Source organism: Amphiura filiformis, chromosome 2 (genome assembly GCF_039555335.1).
Source record: "Amphiura filiformis chromosome 2, Afil_fr2py, whole genome shotgun sequence".
NCBI classification, from domain to species: domain Eukaryota; kingdom Metazoa; phylum Echinodermata; class Ophiuroidea; order Amphilepidida; family Amphiuridae; genus Amphiura; species Amphiura filiformis.
Window position 1 is genome coordinate 51305045 of NC_092629.1, and position 21332 is coordinate 51326376.

At 39.2% G+C, this 21332-nt stretch overlaps 1 protein-coding gene across 1 annotated transcript in view; it reads left to right on the forward strand.

Moving 5' to 3' along the window:
• Window positions 1-20016: 20016 nt before the first annotated feature.
• The window catches only part of LOC140146344 (oxidative stress-induced growth inhibitor 1-like), a 35517-nt gene continuing 34201 nt past the window's right edge, over window positions 20017-21332 (forward strand). The window contains exon 1 of the mRNA XM_072168152.1: window positions 20017-20148. The gene's annotated coding sequence lies outside the window, so the exon portion shown is untranslated. The remainder of the gene's footprint in view (window positions 20149-21332) is intronic.

Consider the following 21332-nt stretch of genomic DNA (forward strand, 5'->3'; position numbering starts at 1 on the left):
TGCGTCTACCATTCGGGGTAGTTGCAAAATCCCAACAATTCCCGCTGAGCTGATCAAACTCTAGTATATAGTCCATCATTTTTCTGTGTACATTTTAATATACGAGGGGGTATCCAAAAGTTTTTGACATCACCCAGAAGTGAAGGAGCTATATCGATCAAATTTTGTCAGTGTAATCACTGGTCCTTATGTAGGCCTACATTATGGTCCAAAAATGGTCTCATAAGTATGGTTATGGCTGCCCATCTAGCGCCACCTGTAAAGAAAGTAAACATACTTATGAAACCATTTTTCATAATGTACATAAGGACCAGTGATTATGATGACCTTTACGTTGGCTTATTCAATCTGACAATTGTCATACAATTATAACAACAAACCTGTAATCTGATTGGCCGATTGATGCGTCAAAGCTGCGTTCAGCACTCATGAAATGCCACAATTGTCGCTCATTAACACCACACACGTCAAATAGAGCAAGACGGTGCTGTTCTTCTCTGGACGCTAGTCATCCATGGGCAGGAAAAATATCCTATGTGTCTTTGGCCCCTGAACATATTTAAATCATAACTGCAAACAAGTCACATAGGTGGTTTTGCTTTAAACATGTTCAGGAACCAAAGACACACAGGAGGTTTTTCCTGCCCATGGACATAGTGTAGGTTCTGTGCCCTGATTTCTGCTCAGTGATGCTTTCTATTCAACATTTTCAAATTACGAACAGATTCTGTCCGCTGAAGAAAATGTTAAATGCAAAATAGAGGAGAGATTACCAAATAGGGTGCAACTCTACTAGTCTTATTACAAGACTGCCCTACCCCAACCCCAACTCTAAATTCCGTAAATGAGGGCTGGACTCAAGTCTAGCAAGTTGTATCCTATTCGGTAATTGTACCAAAATAGATGCTGCAGTGTGACCTGAAGTTTTTACGGTGCAATAAATTCTGATCCAACCGGCCCAAATCTACTCAATGCTATTCCAGTTGAAATCCATTCACCCCCTGTGGAACACATGACCTTAATATCCCGCACAGGGAGTGTGAGTTTCAAATGGAATCGCCCATTTGAGTTTCTTCTATCAGCACTTTTTAAACTTGCTCAGTACCTGAGACTACTAAGGCCATTTTTAATGTAATAGTTTGTCTCAAACTAAGTTGAAAACCTAATGCCGAATGCAAGGTTTATTTTAAGTTTAATATTTTTACACGGCTGGAATGAGCCTCTTTGACAAGAATACACACGCATAGATTCACTGCGTTCAACTTCAAGATGAATAATTTAATCGAGATTTATGATATACCGTATTTAGTCAAATAGTCGCCCCCCAAAATAAATCCCCTACCACTTTTTTCAACCAAGATGTTTCAAAAATGCTGATATTTCCATGCTATCTTGTGTAGTAAGCTTACCAAGTTGCCCACATGATTGATAATAGCGTCAATAATTGGCGAAAATCTGGATTGGAAACCCGGAAGTGAACCAGAAGTCAGTGTTTCTAGTTCATAGTTCGTCATTTTAGCGTGAGTTTTAAGTTTACCTAATGTTTAACGGGAATTATTGTTCTAAAATTAACCTTGAATAACCCCCCCCCCCCCCCTTGGGAAAATCGTTTATTTGACGAAATACGGTAGTCTATTTTAACGATGTCAGAAGTGTGATTTTTGTGTGGGAGAAAAAACAAACAAACACAAGCGCTTTTACTAATGCATGTGGGGGCTTTGAACTGCATGGCCTAATGTTAGAATCCCCACACAGCTTGGTTGCAGAATTATAAACTTTTTATTTGTCAATTTTCTTACTTTATTATTTTTGTATAATTTTTATGTCTGTATCTCAATTTCTTTATTGCCAACTTGGGTATGATTTAATCAGATAGTGTCACATTATGATTGGGCAATTCCAGTTGAAATCCATTCACCCCCATGAAAACATGACCTTTACTTTAATCTTTTGGATTGCAGATTCCAATTCAAGTCACCCATTCAGGTAACCTCGTTTGAAATTCAGACTCCCTGTATCTTACGTAGGCCGTAGGGGGTGTATGGATTTCGACTGGAATAGCTCATTTTGTAGCAGACGATACTGAATGGGTGACTCCATTTGAAATTCGCACTCCCTGTGTGGAAGACTAAGGTGATGTCTTCCATAGGGGGTGTATGAATTTCAACTGGAATAGCCAGACGACACCGAGTGGGTGACTTCATTTGAAATCTACACTCCCAGTGTGAAAGATTAAGATCATGTCTTCCACAGAGGGTGTATGGATTTCAACTGGAATAGCCCATTTTGTAGCAGACGACACTGAATGGGTGACCCCATTTGAAATTCACACTCCCTGTAGGGGAAATTATGTCTTCCATAAGGGGTGTATGGATTTCAACTGGAATACACCATTGGTATATTTAGGTGCTATATACCTGAACGCTGAAAGGAATCGGGTGTCCCAAAAAAAGGTTACATGTAGATTTTTGAAAATAAACTAAGTTAATGTTAACAAATATAAATATCCTTTTTATGACATAATCTATGTACCCTCTACTAGCACCCCTGTGAATGTCAAGTTCACAGCCTATACGTACTTGTACGCATTCCACGCATTCCTGAGCAAGCTCTTTACGTGACATAATACAAGACATAATGCATCTCTCACATCCGCCGTGCATTTGGCGGGGCACTTGAGTAGGCCCAGCTATAGCATGGTAGATGCAGTATTTTATTCCGATAAACAAGACTTACAAGAGTAAAACTTCAGTTTTATTTCAAGAGTTCAGTCAGAAATGTAAAAACAAACATCAGCTATTTCAAGTCATCAAAATCCAAACAAGGCCTAAATGCAAAAGATTATTCATTTCACTATGGTGATGACAGGAGGTACAGCGTGCAGAACTTTCACTAAAAACGTGTTCTTCTCTAATGACCACCTTCCTTTATTTGCTACCACCAAGAGTCAAAAAGTTCTAAAACTGATTTATTTTCAATGTACAATATTTAATCTTTCAATTTGTTTCTTTTGTGCAGAAATTAGAAAACAAAGATGTGCTTGTATTCAACTTTCGCTGTGCGATATTTTGATGGTTAGCCACTCTTGACACCCCTGTCATCTTGCGCTCATAAGTTAAGTTGCTTTTCAGATACGGAATTGGCAGACAGTTACAGGAAGGATCCATAAATAATATCTGAAAAAATGACATTGTTTTATTATACCATCACAAAATGCGGTTCATTTTCTACATGTAACCTTTTTATGGGACACCTTGTACCAATGAGATTTAAACAAATCCTATATAGTCAGCGGATAAAATAAAGGTTGCGAATATTTTCAGTAACAACTCCAGCAAATACAAATTCTTAATCTCTTGAGAAAGTTCTTGCAATTCTATTGGTTCTTTAATAGCTGTTTTATATGATGCAATATAACACTACTGTTCAGCGCTTGTGTGTCAACGCGATACGTGTATGCACTTTTTGAACCATATGGAGGCGCAAATAGCCACAACTTGACTGATCTGTAATTCCATGTAAAATGTAGTATACTTATATTTTATTTGAAATTTGGAAGTGTTTTTAAAGAATAGGAATAAAGGTATTGTTTTTAGCTGCTTTCGTGCATATATCGTCTCCTATAACATGCAACACCATTTAATATTTAGTTAAAACATCTCGGATTAATCGCCTGGTTTGCCCGTTTTATGATAGATGGGATGCACGACAGCAGTTATAAACAATTTATGCACTAAACGTTTTCTAAAAATGTTTAAATACCAGGTTATATATTGGTATAAACTGGTTAAGAACATTCAAAACAATTTTGAAAACTGCCTGTAAAGCCCTTGAAACTTGCTTTCCTATTTCCCGTCACCTGCGCGCTTTGTGAGATTTCACCCACGTTTGTGAACCAAGAATCCCGCCAAGAATCCAAAAAATGATTACTTATTTGGTAAAATTGTGATTGAACACGGCTCATGAATAGCCTTGTGTCCTTGCTTAATGTCATTGTGGGAAAGATTTGATACCATTTTTCACCCTGATGTGGCAGTGATGTAAAAACATTGAGGCAGCTGTTTCGCATGCGCATCTATGTGGCGTCTTTAAGCGTGTTTATGCTGTCGCTTTGAGCGAACACTTGCGATTTGTAACTGCTCTCAACGAAATGCGCACTGACATCACTGCTACATCAGTATGAAAAATGGTATAGCCAATCAAAAGGACTTGTGATGTTATCATCGGCAGATGGTCGTTTGTGTGGAGATCGAGTCGAGTGAGCGTACTCAAACTGGCTGTTGAAGAGACTGATTTTTGTTTTGTACAAATACAATGTATTCGCTACTTGCACGGTTCCGCCATTATGCACTATGTGCGGGGAGAGCCTCGAACTGGCAGCATACATGAAAGGAAGAATTATGTAACCTTACACAGAACGTTATGACTAGTTCAATTCCCATTCATGTATGCTGCCAGTTTGAGGCTCTCCCCGCACATAGTGCATAATGGCGGAACCGTGCAAGTAGCGAATATAGCTTCAAGTATGTACATTTATTGTAAATATTAAACTTGTAAAATATCTCCTCCATCTTCACTTGTGTCTTCTCTATGAGCCAAAATGGGCTATTCCGGTTGAAATAAAAAAAAAAAAAAAAAAAAAAAGGAAGGTTTTTATTTCAAACTCTAATCGTGACCCGCAGGTCAAATTGCTAGAATTGTACATTAAAGACACCTAAACAGACACAATGCAATTTGCAGGCAGCAGCTTAATCAGCGCCAATATTGCAACAATGAAACAAACAACTATACAAACATCCAATCCAACCCAACCACATCCCCCAAGTAGGCAATGAGGATAAAGTGCCTTGCCCAAGGACACAACACGTTGGCACGAGCGGGGCTCGAACTCACAACCTATGTATTATGAGTCGGGCGCCTTATCCACTCGACCACACGTGCTCCTTATGTATAAGATATAAATACATACACCCCCTATGGAAGACATGACCTTAATCTTCCACACAGGGAGTGTGAATTTCAAATGGGGTTACCCGAGTCCGTGACTCCATTTGCAATCTACACCCCCCCCCTGTGTAGGAGATTAGGGTAGTGTCTTCTTTAGAGGGTGTATGGATTTCAACTAGAATAGCTCAATGGTCTCATTCCCAGAGACAGATCAACAACATAACTTTGACCTCAAATTACTGTGTTTTTTTGTAAAGAACTGTGTACCGACAGGTGAGCATGTTTTGAATCATGTTCATCATGAGCATGTTTTGAAAGAAATAACTTCACCCAAGATTTCAAACTTTGTTGGTCGGTCACTGATGAGGGCATCAAAACAATTTTTCTTGGCCTTATGTATAAGATATAATGATACGGCACAGCAAAAGGGGGGACTTTGCCGGTGAAGTGAATTTTGTAAACATTTTGCAAGCTTTAAAATGATGCATCATTTCCTGAAGCTGATCAAGGCATTCATATAACTAAGTGAGATTCAGGGTCTTAGCTAGGAATTGAGGGTTGCCCGTCATTTGAATAAAATTGCCTGTCCTAATTTGACCTTTAAAACATTTACCAGACATCTATAGCCCATTGGGGGTTCAAAGAGTTCAAATATGTGCTGATATGACCTTGTTCTACAAATTGGGTCTGCTAAAAAGGTCAATTAGCTTCTCAAAACATACAATTTATAATATAGCATCTGTCAAAGGCATTAATTTTGCCCGTCCCAGGAGCAAACTGGCCGTCTAAAATGACGGCCAGACAGGTGGCTAGCTAAGACCCCGAGTGAGAAACCATCTCAAATGTTCATGATGTTGCCTCTGCATGGGCTTTGCATGGATCCAATTATGTCAGGGGCTTAGGGATTTGAACATCGGTAAGATTAGGTCTGATGCCAATTAAAGGGGCATTATGGTCCAATGTTATCATGTTCTGTATTATATCGTACTGGGGTTCAAGATCTCCAACATTTACAACCCCCCCTTTTAAGGGCTGTGCAATAATTATGAGCCCCCCGGTAAAATTTCCAAATGGCTCGCCCAAAAATCGCTTTCCCCCTCTCTCAGCCTGCAAAAAATCGCTTGCCCCCCTCTCTGCCCGCCAAAAAATCTTTGGCCCCCCCCCTGTTGTACATGCCAAATTTTTGGGATCCCAATTTGCAAACCTTAAATGGTCTATATATATACATGTTGCAAGCGCAACGAGCAGGAAAATTTGCATATTAAAAGCGTTTCCGTACGGTTTTCCTAAGCCTTTTTAGAGCATTTTATTTATAAGAATGTGTGCCAAAAATCGCTTGCCCACCCCTTGCAGCTTGCCAAATATTTCTTCCCACCCCCCAATTTTACCTCACCCCAGGGCTCATAATTATTGCACAGCCCCCAAGTAAAGCGGTATGGTAACAACTCAATTTTCAAAATTGCTGAATTTGGCATTTTCATAAGGGGCTGTGCAATAACTATGAGCCCTGGGGGAGGGTAAAATGGGGGGGGGGGTGAAGACATTTTTGGCGAGCTGAAAGGGGGGAGCCATTTTTGGCCAGAGGAGGGGAGGGGGAACAATTATTGCTGGGCCGTGCGGAAATTTAATTATTATTGCACAGCCCCTAACTGCCTGTCATCTTATGTTAAAATTTTGGCCCCTGAACTTTTTTGTTTGTTTTTAATATGTTTGGGGGCCACAAGCACATAGGTTTTTCCTGCCCAGCCCAACGACAGTATGTTTACAGGTGGGTAGTATCCCCGAGGCCGGTCGACTGCATATCCGTCAGTACACGCTTTTCAATACGGAATAAAGGCTAACCTCTCGTGACATCATCCAAGCAGCAAAGTTCATTTCCCATTGAAAAAGCGTGTAAGACGGATATACAGTTAACCGTTCTGATATGCACTATTCAAATGGACTATTCCGGTTGAAATCTATACACCCCCTGTGGAAGATGACTTAATCTTCCACACAGGGGGTGTAGATTTCAAATGGAATCACCCATTCAGGTTACCCCATTTAGATTTTACACCCCATGTGTGGGAGATGGAATACAGCCCAATGTAAATAATCACCATTGACTATTTTCAACGAAAATATTCAATAATTATTCTTGAATAAAATAAAAGCTGGCTTTAATAAAAGCTTTTTAAATTTAAATCATGGTAGTTTGTTTCTTGTTTTAATCCTCTCCATGCGGGTGTCAACTGCAATTGACAAGTTCTAAAGTTCCAGAACTTGGGACTGATGTTGAAATGAAGTTTATGACCAGCGCACATAGCATAAATAATGCCTTTCCCCCTACCTCTCGGCCTGCCAAAAATCACTTGCTCCCTGCCCCTTGGCCTGCCAAAAATCTTTGTCCCCCCTGTACATTCCAAATTTTTGGGATCCTAGTTTGAAACTGGATATTATATTGCGAGTGCAGCAAGCTGGACAATTTCCATAAGCATTTTTGTATTGTTTTCCTAAGCCTTTTGGGATTGTTTTATTGAAAAGGCGCCCCATGAATGTGTGCCAAAAATCGCTTGCCCCCCTCTCAGTTTCCCAATAATTGCTCCCCCCTCTTCAGCTTTTGGCTGGCAAAAAAGTTCATGCCTCCCACCCATTTTACCCTTCCCTAGGGCTCATATTAAATATTGCACAGCCTCTTACATATCCCGTTAGCACCAGACTTGTACCCGAGTCCAGCTCGTCTGAGTCCGAGCCAAGCCGAGTCCAGTGGAACCCGAGTCAGAGCCAAGTCCGAGTCCGGACTCGAGTCCAAGTTCGGGGGTGCCGAGTCCAAGCCAAGTCCGAGCCCAAGGACACAAGACGCTGGACCCGATGGGATTGGAACCCACAACCAAGATAAGGTGTCTTGCCCAAGGACACAAGACGCTGCCCCTGATGGGATTGGAACCAACAACCAAGATAAGGTGTCTTGCCCAAGGACACAAGACGCTGGACCTGATGGGATTGGAACCTACAAACAAGATAAGGTGCCTTGCCCAAGGACACAGTACGCTGGACCTGATAGGATTGGAACCCACAACCAAGATAAGGTGTCTTGCCCAAGGACACAAGAGTAGACCTGATGGGATTGGACCCCATAACCAAAATGAGGTGTCTTGCACAGGGACACAAGACGCTGGACCTGATGGGATTGGAACCCACAACCAAGATAAGATGTCTTGCCCAAGGACACAAGACGCTGCCCCTGATGGGATTGGAACCTACAACCAAGATAAGGTGTCTTGCCGAAGGACACAAGATGCTGGACCTGATGGGATTGAACCAAAACCAAGATAAGGTGTCTTGCCGAAGGACACAAGATGCTGGACCTGATGGGATGGGAACCCACAACCAAGATGAAGTGTCTTGCCCAAGGACACAAGACGCTGGACCCCCCTTTTTTTTTGGCTTGCCAAATATTTCTTGCCCCCCCCCCATTTTACCCTCATAATTATTGCACAGCCGGCCCCTAAGTAAAGCGGTATGGTACCGGTAACAACTCAATTTTCAAAATTGCTGAATTTGGCATTTTCATAAGGGGCTGTGCAATACCTATGAGCCCTGGGGAAGGTAAAATGGGGGGAAGACACTGCCCCTGATGGGATTGAACCAAAAAACAAGATAAGGTGTCTTGCCGAAGGACACAACATGCTGGACCTGATGGGATTGGAACCCACAACCAAGATGAAGTGTCTTGCCCAAGGACACAAGACGCTGGACCTGATGGGATTGGAACCCACAACCAAGATGAGGTGTCCTGCCCAAGGACACAAGACGCTGGATCTGATGGGATTGGAACCCACAACCAAGATAAGGTGTCTTGCCCAAGGACACAAGACGATGGACCTGATGGGATTAGAACCCACAACTAAGATAATGTGTCCTGCCCAAGGACACAAGACGCTGGACCAGATGGGATTGGAACCAACAACCAAGATATTGCCCAAGGACACAAGACGCTGGCCATGATGGGATTTTAACCCACAAACAAGATAAGGTGTCTTACTCAAGGACACAAGACACGGGACCTGCCCGATGGGATTGGAACCCACAACCAAGATAAGGTGTCTAGCCCAAGGACACTAGACGCTGGATCTGATGGCATTGGAACCCACAACCAAGATAAGGTGTCTTGCCCAAGGACACAAGACGCTGGACCAGATGGGAATGGAACCAACAACCAAGATAAGGTGTCTTGTCCAAGGACACAAGACGCTGGACATGATGGGATTGGAACCCACAACCAAGATAAGGTGTCTAGCCCAAGGACACAAGACGATGAACGTGATGGGATTGGAACCCACAACTAAGATAAGGTGTCTTGCCCAAGGACACAAGACGCTGGACCAGATGGGAATGGAACCAACAACCAAGATCAGGTGTCTTGTCCAAGGACACAAGACGCTGGACATGATGGGAATGGAACCAACAAGCAAGATAAGGTGTCTTGTCCAAGGACACAAGACGCTGGACATGATGGGATTGGAACCTACAACCAAGATAAGGTGTCTTGCCCAAGGAAACAAGACGCTGGACCTGATGGGATTAGAACCCATAACCAAGATAAGATGTCTTGCCCAAGGACACAATACGCTAAACCTGATGGGATTGGAACCTACAACCAAGATAAGGTGTCTTGCCCAAGGAAACAAGACGCTGGACCTGATGGGATTGGAACCCACAACCACGATAAGGTGTCTTGCCCAAGGACACAATACGCTAAACCTGATGGGATTGGAACCTACAACCAAGATAATGTGTCTTGCCCAAGGACACAAGACGCTGGACCTGATGGGATTAGAACCTACAACCATGAAGGTGTCTAGCCCAAGGACACAAGACGCTGGACCTGATGGGATTGGAACCCACAACCAAGATAAGGTGTCTTGCCCAAGGACACAAGACGCTGGACCTGATGGGATTGGAACCCACAACCAAGATAAGGTGTCTTGCCCAAGGACACAAGACGCTGGACCTGATGGGATTGGAACCCACAACTAAGATAATGTGTCTTGCCCAAGGATACAAGACGCTGGACTTGATGGGATTGGAACCCACAACCAAGATTATGTGTTTTGCCACTTGTCTTTCTCATGATCAAGGACCTAAATCTGTTTTGGTGATATTTTGGTAGGCCTACTAATATGACAAAACGTTCAAACCTGACTCGTAGCCTATTGTTATAATGTCATCCTTTCATATTAGAGAGCTTGCGAAATGACGTTACGTTAACTTTAAACTTTAACTTCTAGAGGATTATGTATTCAAACCCATCTTGGTTTTGAATACATAATCCTCTATAATCCTCTAGAAGTTAAAGTTAACGTAACGTCATTTCGCAAGCTCTCTATTATGATAAAGTAGTCTTCGTAAGATAATCCCTTCAAGAGGTGAGCTCTTACAGGAAGTTTTAAAGGACTGCCGACTCTACGATTTACCGTTATAATATTGATCTTGAAGTTTGATATTTAGGCCTATTTATTTATTTATTTATTTATTTATTTATTTATTTATTTATTTATTTATTTATTTATTTATTTATTTATTTATTTATTGGTTGATTGATTGATTGATTGATTGATTGATTGATTGATTGATTTAAATTTATTTATTAGTTTAATTTGATTTTAATTGAGGCTTGTATTGTTTCTTTATGTTTATTTTTGGTATTCAATATTAGTTTTATTACCATTATCATTTATTCTAATTATCAATAGTTAGGCCTTAATATAGGCCTATTATAATATGCTCCGGTACTCTACAATGTTTATTTAATCTTTGTTTGTTTCATTTATTTGCTTATTAATTTTTATTATTTTTCAATTTATAAACTGAGTCTAAATCTAACTGAATTTATTTATTTATTCATTTATAAATTCATTTATTAATTTATTTATAAATTCATTTATTAATTAATTTATAAATTCATTTATTAATTTATTTATAAATTCATTTATTAATTTATTTATAAATTCATTTATTAATTTATTTATAAATTCATTTATTAATTTATTTATAAATTCATTTATTAATTTATTTATAAATATTAATTTATTTACTCCTTGCAGCCTTGTTACTTATAATATATTTGTACTTGAAACTTGAAAACTTTTGTCAGCCTGACGATGAATGGGTAGGCCCCCTATTGATTTATGGACAAGTCAATTGGCTACAATCTATTGACACACGATCGGTGGTGATCATGTCATCGAGGAAAAAATAATCCCACTTATAAATTAGGCCTATAATAACAATAGGCTACGAGTCAGGTTTGAACGTTTTGTGACCCCTTAGCCCATTCCCGGATTTTTAACTATTGTGCTGTAGGCCTACACCATATTAGCATACTTTGCATAGTAGGCGTATTATAGGTCTATTTTGTATTTTAAATTTGTGGGACATGAGAGCACATCATATCAGACATTAGGGGCTGTACAATAATTATGTGTACCCCCGGGTGAATTTTCAAAATGGTTTGCCAAAATCTTTGCCCCCCCTTTGGCCGTGCGAAAAAACCGTTGCCCCCCCTTTTGACGTGCCAAAAATCTTTGCCCCCCCCTTACACATGTAAGATTTTTGGGAACCCGAATTTAAAACCTTAAATTGTCTTATCATATATTGCGAGCGCAGCGAGCAGGAAATTTTGCATATTTAAATGTGTTAAAATGGTGCCCAAAATATCTGTGCCAAAAATCACTTTCCCCCCGTTCGACCTGCCAAAAATTGCTCGACTCCCCGTTGCCCTCATAGGGCCTGCACTTTGGCTCGTTTTTGCAGGTTTACATGGTCCAATAATCACAAGATGACTGACATGTGGTAACAAAGGCAACAGTCACTGCTATTTGATTACTTCGCCTGTGATTGGCCATCACTGTGATACGATGGTCAAAAAACCAATAGATGACTGACATGTGGTAACAAAGGAACCAGTCACTGCAAGTTGATTAATTCCTGTATGATGACTGGCCATTCAATACATGCCTGTGATACACTATAGCCTTTTCAAAATGTAATACATGTTTGCTTGACTGCATTGACTATACCCGGGAACAATACACACAGTATATGCATTGGACCAGGGACTGTGTATGAAGGGACTCGAAACGGATTATAGATAGCTATTGTCAAGCTATTGTTATCAGGTTATCTTTTATGGCCTTCGATTACATGCGAGTTGCATCGAGGGCGTGATGTTTGTTTTCTTATTATTTACTCATGTTGCCCTATTCAAATATTTCTAAAGTTATGTCAAATAGAGTGCTTGCACGAATGGTCATTAGTTCAAATCATCCTCCAGACAAGCTCCATAAGATATGCTAATGCATGGAGTACAAAGATTTACTTTGATCTATACCAGTTTACAGGTGATTGGTATTGTACTCCATGCATTTGCATATGTCTTCTGGAGCGTATCTGAGGATGATTTGAACTTATGATCTTCCGTGCAAGCACCCTATTCAGTACGACAGCAACTTAGCTCACTTCCGGTAATTTTTACAGGCGTGACCTCTGCTGTTACGTAACGCAATGTTGAAAATCAGGTGGCAAATACGGTTTTTCAGAAAACATAAAAAAATGGAATACACGAGTCGTTTCTCCCTTCATTTCCATATTGAGCCCATAGATAAGATATGAAACATGAGTATAAGGCAAAGAATAACGTGTAAAAGTTGAATTATTGTGGAAAAAATGAATGCTTTTGGTGCGCGAAGTAGCCTAAAAAATGAGAGAAAATGCATGTCACGATAACAAAAATGGTTATATCTACTGCTTTGAGGAAACGCCGGTCTAATGCTTTTCTGTTATGATAAACATTAATTAACCACAGCTTGTATTAAAATTATCAGCGAAAATGAGCGGTGGAATAACCTAGTCGTAGGTTGAAAAGTTGCGTTCTTTGAGTCCTCGTGTCGTAAGCGCACGTTGCAAGTGTCACGATGCTTCACGAAATGGATCCCAGCCAGCGCTGTCTATTATACATGTTATATTGATTAATATAGCAATTAAAAACGTCTATTGTTATATATTTTATAAATGCAAAATACTCTATTGTGTAACAAAATATTGTAGTCGTCAAAGAAGGTAGTATCATCTCATTTAACTGAAGTACAAGCAGTTTTGAAAAGATTGTTGTTGAGTGATATCCTTGAACATGTTGAACGAGAAATAAGATAGCAAAAGAATATCCTTTGCCCGAACAAGTTGCGATGGCTTGTGGACAGAGCGAAGGTGTGCAGTGCGGAAGGTTGTGAGTTCGATTCCCGTGTAATTTTATCGATTATGTGGAATTTTTCAGTTCGTTTTTCTTTTCTTTTTTCCTTCCCTTTTGTCTTCAATAATATAGGCCTAATGAATGTCAGCTTGAAGGCCCACTTTTTCATGATTTATTTCAGTTCAGTTCAGTTCAGTTTTATTTTCATCTCAACACACATACATATAAATAACATGATATAGAAAAAAACATTTTGTAATAAATTAGTAACAATGCAAAGCCAAATAATTTACAATTGAGATACCAATATTAATATTACAAAATAATATTTTAATAATGTGGTATGAGAGATGTGGATGCCACAGAAACGCATGTTTAAGCCTAATCCTACATTCGAGTTCATAAAAAAAAAAAAAAAAATGCATTTAAGTTCAGTAGCTTTCAATATGAAATAATCAAATAAAGCATGTCAAACTTAAGTAATTTTTAAAAGTTCAAGAATATATATATAGGCCTATCAATATCAGATTTTCACGATTTTTTAATTGGACTAGACCCCTACCCTATATGCAACATATTTTATGAGCTTTTATGCATACATATTAAATCATGAGATGCACGAATTTCAAACCTAATATTTTGGCATATTTGTAATTTTTACACAATGTCCAACTTACACCTCGGATTACACCTAATTGGAATCAGCCAAGTTCGTTGTCCAGATAGAGCAACTAACTTATTAAGACTAGTCCCCATAGAACACCACAGTTAAGCGGTCAAGATATTAAGTGTTTTCTTTTCATTTTATCTCGCTACTTCTGCTTCAAATGTAACGTGAAAACCTTCCTGACAGTTATTTACTAATATTATAAATATTGTTATAATTTTGGTATAACAAAACTTCAAATTTGCCCGAAATCGTATATTATGGCTTTAATAAAAATATGAAAACTAGGATTTAAAAATATGAGTTAAAATCAAATCGAAAATCAAAGAGAGGTGCTTGCGGGGTTCGAACCAAGATCGAACTTCCAAATACATGTATTTACCACTAAGCCATACCAGAGATATGATTAATTCGGTGACAATAATAGCAATGTTATTCCCACTCAGTGGCTCACTCGTGTATTCTATTTCTGGAATGAATTAACTGACTTTTAAAATTGTTTGAACGTTGGGAGTATTATTTTCAAGTTAAATAACCAACAATGGACAATTGACAATGAAAGTTTCTTTGCAGGAAAAACATCGCCCGTACAATATATGGCGTGACAGCAGTCACGCACAAAGATAAACATTTCAACATGTTCAATATGCGACTAGAAATATAGGCCTACCCCAACCTAAAGTGATGAAATTTTCAGGCAAGCTAACTTGAGTTATTCTATAACATGACACCCATTTTTGATTCTGGCGCTTTTTCTTGCTGGATCATATGAACATTTTTGTGTTCGTGACATGCAATTTTTCTCATTTCCGAGCTACTTTGGACATGTTCAAGCTTCTTTTTTCCCATTTAATTCAACTTTTACACGTTATTTGTTGCTTTACACAAATGTTTGATATCTTATCTGTGGTCAGGGTACATAAATGGAGCAATATACGACCCGTGTCTTCCATTTCTGGAGCTATTTTGATAAAAAGCGTTTGCCGGCTAAAATTTCAACATTGTGTTACGTAACCCGTGTTCACCAACCCGTATAAATTTTCTGTCGAACAAAAGAGGTCACAAAGTTGCTGTCGTACTGTAGAAAGGTCTGACGCATAACAAACTATACATTTTTGGAATCCTCATGACCATACGAGTATTTTGATATATTACTTGGCATAGTTGGAGCACTCTGAAAATTTGACCCCATGTGACCTTGATTGACCCCTCCCGAATGCCCGGAAGTTTTAGGAGGTCAAGTAGAACCATGTGCTTCTTTTGTCCAATTTGCCATCAAGATTTCAAACGGAAACAGTTCAGACCCAGAGCACGATCATGTCAGAAATTTATATTTTGTTCTGGACATTGACGTAGCGTCATAGGGGCATGGGGGCACGTGCCCGCACCCCCAATCGATTGCAAAATTTTAAAATCCCATAGGAAAATTGCCAAAAATGGCTTGTGCCCCCAATCAGACCCGGTGCGCTCCCCCAATCATGGTCGGTGCCCCCAATCAGATGACCCACGCTACGCCACTGGTTCTGGGACTGATTATTCGGACTACGATCAACGTATTATTCATGCTTGCTCAACTGAGGATAATTTGTAAACCAACAACCCGCATGGGACAATGGGTGGAAGCCGTTTCCAGTCCCTTCAACACAGTCCCTGGCATACGTATAGGCCCATAGTAAATTTGTCTGCTTTATCTGTTTTGTGCTGTTGAAGCAAATAGATCCTGTGCCATGTACTGGGGTACCCATAAAGGTGGCTTTAATTGTTACATTTTGATGTGCAGTTTGGATTTCAAAACACTGTCTCTTGAGTATTCCTTCACTTAGAAGATTCAATTAGGTCTTAAATTGAGGCTAATTTATTCTATATTACTCATGTTTTTATCCTGTTTTAAAATATTTTTCAATTATTTTTTATGACGTTTGGCATGAAATGTGCCAAGGGTGGCTGAGGATTAGAGGTAGGAGGATTAGGGGGAGGGATTCATATCGTAAATTTGATTTAAAACCCCCTTTACAAATTTGAATCTAGTAAAAAAATGTCTAAATGAACTCCCAGACATCTAAACCAAGTAAATAAATACAGAGGTTCATTTGAAAGACTAATACTTGCTCAGAATGATTGTAAATGTAGAAAAAAGAGGTGGGGTTATATCCTCCCTACTTTGTGATTGTTTTTGCCCGCACTCTCTCATTTTTTAACCGATTTCCATAAAAAAGGTGTCAAAATGCTCAGAAGGATGAACCACTTCAAATGAGATGTGTAGGTAAAATGTTTGAACCATTTCATTTTTTTACTATGTAACACAAAGGTACCCCAGGTTGTGACACAGGACCAATAGTTAAACATAATTTCCATAAAATGTAAGCTTTTACTGTCAGATATGTCCCCCTTTAATTTTTGAGCCGAACAAGTGAGGTAAAGCAAAGAAAATTGGAATTTACATGTCAAACAATATGTCAAATTAAAGCTAATGAAATGCTTTATATATTGGTCAGAGCACATTTTGCAGAATGCATTTAGTATTTTAGTTACATGATTCCAAACATTCTATTCCAATTTTTTGCATAGAAGCTGTACTTTTAAAATCCGCACCTAATCAATAATTTCACTCCATTGTCAAAGTACTGTGCTCTCTGTAGCATTATGGAGTGACCAGGTCCTAGAGTGTGATGGTTTTGTAGCAGATGACAGTGCTCATTCAAGCCTGTCAAGGTCAGTTAGTAGCCACTTGCTGAATGGATGGCCATTATCAGCTGCCAATCACAGTAGAGGTTTGATAACATTTTGTTAAAACCCAAATGTGATATAAGGACAAAGCTGTGCATGTTGGTACATAATTGTTTGGATTCTTATGTTGAAATTCCCTTGTATTAGTATTTTTATGTGTAGTGTATATTGTTCATAAATTATATAGCTTTTAAATTTTGGGCATTTTTGCTCTGTTGCACTGTATACCATTATGGAATTATTTTTATTTCGTATCTCAGGAGCATCTAGCTCACTTGGAAAGGCATCAGAATTTGGTACACGAGCGCTTCGAACTTTAAATCGGAAGGTGGTGAGTTCGAGCCTCATCACGGTCACATTAATTTTATAAACCAAATATTGTTCGAACTTTTCATATTTGTTTTTCTTTTATTGTTTCTTTTCTTTGACTTTTTTTTTTCTTGTTTTATTTAATTTTTTTCTTTATTTTTCTTTTATTCATATTGCCAGGGTAAGGAGAGGAGGGTACTAATGGCCCATTCAGTGGTTTTTTCATCCGAACGATCGTAAAAATCATCAAAATTCAGATTTTGTACTAGACTGCGGAACTCAGTCTTCAATGATATAGTCAGTAATAATCTTTTGGTCATTATATGACTATCATCATGACTGAGTTCTTATGATACATCATCCGAAGAGCAGTTTCAGACAATTGCTTGGGATTGTTGGGGCAGAGGTTATCTTTTGAATTCTTTCATGACCACTGAAGCAGAGTCAAACCTGTCAAGGACACTCGGCGTGAATTGAACTGACCATGTCACTCGCAACAAAAGAATTTCAAAGGTCATAAAACATCAATTTGGTATCTTCTGCTAGTGGTTCAGCCGAAAGCCGAGTAGGCCTATTTAAGACAAAAATAATGCATTTACGTGAATCTGTAATTTATATACTGACAGTATATATAAATTAGCTACATGTATTTGAATGGGGCATCAACTTCGTCGATACTGCCGTTTTCTTGGGTTTTTTCATTTAAAAAATTTATGAAAGTAACAATTTGATTTTTTTTCCACTTTCGCTGGGATCACTGAATGGGGCTTTGCAACGCGATATATTCAAAACTTGTATTCACCCACTGTTATAGCATTAATCCGATTATTACACAACTTCGCCAGCGTATTCAAGACATCCAATGCAAATAATCACCTAGATTATGACGTATCATACTGTAAATATGGCGGAGTACTCAAATTCATTCAACAAAACCATGATTACAAGCTATTGCAATCTACCGCGACAGCTCGTCTCACACACATAACAAATGCACTATACGATCAAATAGGTTGACGACAACGTTTGATTGAATGCACTGCATTGCGCCATTACGGTGAAGGACACCGGTTCAAATCCTTTGTATGGAGCCAATCAATAATTTCACGCACATCCTCTATTATTGCCCAATTATTGCCCGGGATGATTGCACACTGTAAAAGAGCTATTGTTATAATGTTTGATGAAATCGTGTTTAACTATTTGCTTAAGAACGGCACAATGCAGACAAAGCAGACAGATTTACTACATGTGGTACATGTATATACATATAGGGAATGTGTGCGAGTATTACCTAATTATAATAGGGGCGTATCCAAAAATGAATTCACACCCCTTTCAAATGTCGAGCCAAAGTGCAGGCCCTATGGCCAAAAAATTGCTCGACTCCCCCTTTTGCCCTGCCAAAAATGCTTGCCCCCCCTTTTGGCCTGCCAAAAAATCTTTGCCCCCCCCCCTATAATTCACCAGACCGGGGCAGCCTGAGCGGGGGTAGGACCTACACATAATTATTATTGCACCACCCCTTATGGAAGCTTATGGAAAATTTTGCATTCTATAGGCCTAAGAGGAATAGGCTACCCTTTTGATATCAAATAATTTTGAATTGGCGATACACAATGCAAATTATCGAAATTTATAAATCTAATGATAGAACGACTGGGGGAAAGCCGATGATCATTAGATCAATTTTCTTTTTCAACATTTAATTTTTAAGAATTGACGGTATCTCACGTAGGACTCTAATCTCACGTATATAGGCCTACCCACATAGCGGTGGCCCTGCTGTCGACCAAAAGTAACATTTTGCTGACCATGAAAATAATGGTAGGCCTATCAGTCTATATTAGCTTACGGATATAGGCCCCTAATATTGTTACGGGAGGCCTAGGCCTAGGCCTACTTACTAACTTACCAACCTTTTGGTCTGAAATGGACATTATCTTTAAATGCCACAAAATGTATGAACCCCACCCAAGTGGTGTCAAATGGAGGAAGAAGTTAAGTATATAATAAAAATATTTTCCCACCCGGGGGTGGCACTCATAATAAGCCCTGGGTCAAGATTAATATGGGTCATTTTCATATCTCAAAATGCCAAGAAGGTGACCCCCCCGACTGAAAGAAAAAGAAGCAAAGAATGTATTTAAATTATTTTCCTCACCTAGGGTGACACTCCTCATAAGACCGGGTCAATTATTCCTATTTTGAGTCCTTTTCCATATCCTGCACTCCCCAAAAGATAGGCCCTATGTCACCCCGAACGTGGTGCCAAATGAAAAAAAAAAAAAGTTATTAGAATGAGAATAAACAGTTTTCCTACCGGAGGTAGCCTGTAACACTCCTCGGCAGATTGGGTCAATATTCATATAGGGTCCTTTTAGTTTCATATTTTGAAATGTCAAGAAGATAGACTACGGTATGCCACCCCCCGTGTGGGGTGAAATGAAAAAGATAAAAAGTAGGCCTAGGCCTACAGAATAGCCTATAGACTAACCCACCCTCCATAAATAGGCCTTTCTAATCCTGCCCTGCCTTCTTCTTTAATAATTCCTCTTGCTGACTCTTTTTCGCCACCCCTTCTTTTTTTTGCCGCCCCTTTAAGTCCTTTAGTGCCCCCCCTCCAAGTCCAAATGTGCATTTCAGAAGTTTGGAAGCTGATGAGGAGAGGACCCAATTTTTGGTGAACCATTTTGGCACTAGATCCGACCCCTTTCTCTCTTTCTTCTTCCTGTTGTTCGCTTTCTAGGCCTATCTCTCTTTTCTTTCAGATAAAAGTAAAACCGTGACCATGTCTGCATGCCTGCTTTTGACCATAGACTCTGAATACAGAGTCTATGTTTTGACCATGTCGCCTTCCCTTTCAATTCAGGGTGGCCTTATAATTGAAACATCATTTTAGGTTGGTAGACGAAGCGCACACATCGTCCATCTGTACGTATGAGATTTATACAATATGGGAACGAGATTAAAAGTAATAATCGATTTTGATTTTAATTAATTGATTGACTTACTTTATACCTAGTCGCTAAGCATTGAGCGAGGGAAATTTAACCAATGAGATACAGTGCTTTCTGTAGAGTCGGGAAAAGCGCTCAACGGTATTTGTCAAAAGTGAGTCACTTATCGCTCGATGCCTGCGTGTAAACTGAGTAATAAGCGTACACGGATATGTCATGTTGATTGCACAAGCCGGCTGAATGAATGGTGGATGAACATGCAGAATGGGAGCTGGAAGTGGATCGGTAAAATCAACATGAGAATGAGGGTAAATAACATTCTTGAATTTATATTTTAGATAGAAAACAAGAATTTTGTAAGCAACTGTATGATGTATCTGATTCTGAGTTGAGGAGCCTGACTATCCATGAGACTTGAGAGTGCCAGTGGCAGTCATTGCAGTGCAGTGAAAAACTGAGCTTATATCATATGTAATGTTCATGTGACATGTGTTCATCATCATGTTCATGTGTTTTAATAAGCTTTACCATCAGTGACCATCGCGCATCGTACTAGTTCCAGTAACTGTAACTCGGCATACAACTCAGGTCCGTAGGCGTAGATGTCATTATGATAAAGATCGACTGAAGTCTTGCTGGCAGCATCGTACCCGGTACCTACTCCCTATTCCAGAAAAATACAGAACTAATTTTTATGTCTCCACTGGCACACCGGAGGTACTATTATTTATGTAGGAATCCCAGGCAAACCTTAGTTACCCGGTAACACATTTGCTAGTCGGTCAAATTCGCCGACAATGTCAATGACATGTCAATGCATATTTACATAGAAATTTTAAACAACTGGCCGAAGAAAGAAACCTACATAAATATGCTTTCTATACTTCACTTGACCCAAATATATGATTTTTTATGGTGATAAGACAGGCGCACATGGAATTTTAGAGGGATTTTGATAGCAGTTCCATTAAAAAAAGCTGCTATCATAATGAGAGTTGAGACTAAGATCTAGAAACACCCCCGAAATGCCGTTTTGGGGAATTTTACTAGCTGAATCTTTTTGATGAAAGTCAATATTTGACAAGATGTAACTTTGCTACGGAAGGGCTATGAAAAAAATGTTTTCAGTTTTGGCTTTCTTTACTCAAGGGCTTTAATTTGATATGTAAAATGATGCAGTTTGATGGCAAATTTGAATTCACCTAGCATACCTAGTTTATGATTATCATGATTATGTTATGTTTCCTGCCTGGTTTTCCGTCCGAGCTTGCGAGTGCAATTTCTCGGAACTGGTAAGGCGTCTTTATGCAATTTGGTATGGAGGGGTGGCAATCATGTTTGGCAAATTGGTTGTCTCCAAATTTTAGCAGGTTTTTGTTGCAAAATATCAGGTGGTATGAGCCGTTCATTCTCTAAATTCAGTAAATTTCCATCGTCAACCGTGTAATAGAATGGGATTTATATTGAAATTTTAAAACGCTTGAAATATCAC